The 3,590-nt window shown below is 40.3% G+C and overlaps 1 pseudogene across 1 annotated transcript; it reads left to right on the forward strand.

Annotated features, from left to right (window-relative positions):
* Window positions 1-714: 714 nt before the first annotated feature.
* LOC309830258 (large ribosomal subunit protein uL1-like) lies at window positions 715-1,732 on the forward strand (annotated as a pseudogene). The gene is made up of 2 exons: window positions 715-817; window positions 1,081-1,732. The product of its transcript is annotated as a large ribosomal subunit protein uL1-like (transcript).
* Window positions 1,733-3,590: the final 1,858 nt, after the last annotated feature.

Consider the following 3,590-nt stretch of genomic DNA (forward strand, 5'->3'; position numbering starts at 1 on the left):
TATTAATTACAGAAGGGAAAAAAAATAACTTTACAATGGAAAAACTTGGTGGACAGCACCTTAACCAAGTTAATATCATCAGTAAGGACAAACTGGTATCATGGGCCTCTTGATCTGAAGCACTAAGGACACAGCATCGCTTCTGTGGTAATCCTGCCAAAAGTGAAGAACCTCAACCTAATCATAAGGAAATAACAGACAAACCCAAACTGAGAAATATTCTTCGGAATACTTGGTCTATATTCTTCAAAAATGTTAAGGTCATGAAATACAAAGACAGACTGAGGAACTTTTCCAGAATAAATGACTAAAGAGACATTACAGCTAAATGCAATGTGTATGTAATCCTGGATCGAACCTAGGCCAGAATATTTTTTTCTACTATAAAGTTTTTATTGAGGCCATTGGTGAGAAATTAATAACATCTGGATTAGATCATCACATTATATCTGTTAATTTTCTTGTTTCAGCAAGTTGCAATGTAGTTATGTAAGAGAATATCCTTGTTCTTGAAAATATTCAAGTATTTCAGGGTAAAAATGCATCATGTCTGCAATTTACTGTCAAATGGTTCAGAGATGAAAGAGGGAGAGAGAATAATTAAGCTAATGAAGTAAAATGTTAATAGAGAAACTAGACAAGGGTAAACTAGAGTTTTTGTAATATATTTCTAACTTCTGTTTAGGTCTACATGTACATCTGTGCTCCCAATGAAATGGGCACTGGTTCCATCCCTGGTTGGGGAACTAAGATTCCCGCATGCCACTCAGCGTGGCCGAGAAAAACAAAACAAACAAAACCCACAAAACATGTACAGGTATTTCAAATAAAATTTTTTAATGTTTCTATGGAGTTTAACCCAGCTATTTTCCTGAGATGTTTTGTAAGCCAATTGCAACTTTCCTTTACTTCATCTCTCTTCATACAAATAAAAATTATTTCATAAAAATATATAAAGAAAAGCAACTTAAATTGTCCCAGGAAAAAACAATAGTATAAAGAGATAGTTTGTCTTGAGTCATTCACTCATTCAACATTTAAATATTGAGTGTTGCTCTTTTCCGGATATCGTGGCACAAGGCACCATGAGCAGCAAAGTCTCCCACGACACCCTCTACGAGGCGGTGCTGGAAGTCCTGTATGGGAACCAGTGCAAGGGCCGGAAGGTTTTGGAGCCAGTGGCCCTTCAAATCAGCCTGAAGAACTGTGACTCTCAGTAAGAGGAACGCTTCTCAGGCACTGTCAGGCTTAAGTCCACTCCCTGCCCCAAGTTCTCCGTATGCGTTCTGCAGGACCAGCAGTATTGTGATGAGGCCAAGGCTGTGGATATCCCCCGCATGGACATCGAGGTGCTGAAGAAACTCAACAAGTATAAGAAACTGGTCAAGAAGCTGGCCAAGAAGTACGATGCCTCTTTGGCTTCAGAGTCTCTGATTGAGCAGATCCCACGAATACTGGGCCCAGGCCTGAATAAGGCTGGCAAGTTCCTTTCCTTGCTGACCCACAATGAGAACATGGTGGTCAAAGTTGATGAAGTCCATGATCAAGCTCCAGATGAAGGAGGTGCTGTGTCTGGCAGTGGCTGTTGGCCACGTGAAGATGACATATGAGCTTGTGTACAGCATCCACTTAGTTGTCAACTTCCTGGTGTCGTTGCTCAAGAAAAATTTGGCGGAACATCCAGGCTTTGTACATTAAGAGCACCATGGGCAAGCCCCAGTGCCTTTACTAAGGAACAGCTTAATATGCCATACTCCCACCATTAAAATAAATAAATATTGAGTGTTTCCTATATGCTGGTTGCTTATTGTATCAATATTTAAGGTCTACGATTACTTTGAATATACTGACAGTAGGTTTCTTTCTTTTTTTGAAAATTGTAAAGCACTACAGCATTTATTTATTTATAACATCTTTATTGGAGTATAATTGCTTTACAATGTTGTGTTAGTTTCTGTTGTATAACAAAGTGAATCAGCTATATGTATACATATATCCCCATATCCCCTCCCTCATATGTCTCCCTCCCACCCTCTCTATCCCACCCCTCAAGGTAGTCACAAAGCACGGAGCTGATCTCCCTGTGCTATGAGGCTGCTTCCCACTAGCTATGTCAATGCCACCATCTCACTTCATCCCAGGTTTTATTCCTGTCCTGCCCCTAGGTTCTTTAGAACCGTTTTTTTTTAGATTCCATATATATGTGTTAGCATACAGTATTTGTTTTTCTCTTTCTTACTTACTTCAGTCCGTATGACAGACTCTAGGCCCATCCACCTCACTACAAATAACTCAATTTTGTTTCTTTTTATGGCTGAGTAATATTCCATTGTATGTATGTGCCACATCTTCTTTATCCATTCATCTGTGGATGGACACTTAGGTTGCTTCCATGTCCTGGCTATTGTAAATAGAGCTGCAGTGAACATTGTGGTATATGTCTCTTTTTGAATTATGGTTTTCGCGGGGTATATGCCCAGTAGTGGGATTGCTGGGTCGTATGGTAGTTCTATTTTTAGTTTTTTAAGGAACCTCCATACTGTTCTCCATAGTGGCTATATCAATTTACATTCCCACCAATAGTGCGAGACGGTTTCCTCTTCTCCACACCCTCTCCAGCATTTATTGTTTGTAGATTTTTTGATGACAACCATTCTGACTGGTGTGAGGTGATACCTCATTGTAGTTTTTTTTTTTTTTTTTTTTTTTTTTGCGGTATGCGGGCCTCTCACTGTTGTGGCCTCTCCCGTTGCGGAGCACAGGCTCCAGACGCGCAGGCTCAGCGGCCATGGCTCACGGGCCCTGCCGCTCCGCGGCATGTGGGATCTTCCCGGACCGGGGCACGAACCCGTGTCCCCTGCATCGGCAGGCGGACTCTCAACCACTGCACCACCAGGGAAGCCCTTCATTGTAGTTTTGATTTGCATTTCTCTAACGATTAGTGATGTTGAACATCCTTTCATGTGTTTGTTGGCAGTCTGTATATCTTCTTTGGAGAAATGTCTATTTAGGTCTTTTTCCCATTTTTGGATTGGGTTTTTTGTTCTTTTGACATTGAGCTGCATGAGCTTCTTGTGTATTTTGGAGATTAATCCTTTGTCAGTTGCTTCATTTATTTTCTCCCATTCTGAGGGTTGTCTTTTTGTCTTGTTTATGGTTTCCTTTGCTGTGCAAAAGCTTTTAAGTTTCATAAGGTCCCATTTGTTTATTTTTGTTTTTATTTCCATTTCTCTAGGAGGTGGGTCATAAAGGATCTTGCTGTGATTTATGTCACAGAGTGTTTTGCCTATGTTTTCCTCTAAGAGTTTTATAGTGTCTGGCCTTTCATTTAGGTCTTTAATCCATTTTGATTTTATTTTTGTGTATGGTGTTAGGGAGTGTTCTAATTTCATTCTGTTACATGTAGCTGTCCAGTTTTCCCAGCACCACTTATTGAAGAGGCTGTCTTTTCTCCATTGTATATTTTTGCCTCCTTTATCAAAGATAAGGTGACCATATGTGCATGGGTTTATCTCTGGGCTTTCTCCCTTCTTCCCTTCATCTATATTTCTGTTCCTATGCCAGTACCATACTGTCTTCATTACTGTAGC

Source organism: Grampus griseus (assembly GCF_964374135.1).
Source record: "Grampus griseus genome assembly, chromosome: 11".
In the NCBI taxonomy this organism is placed as follows: domain Eukaryota; kingdom Metazoa; phylum Chordata; class Mammalia; order Artiodactyla; family Delphinidae; genus Grampus; species Grampus griseus.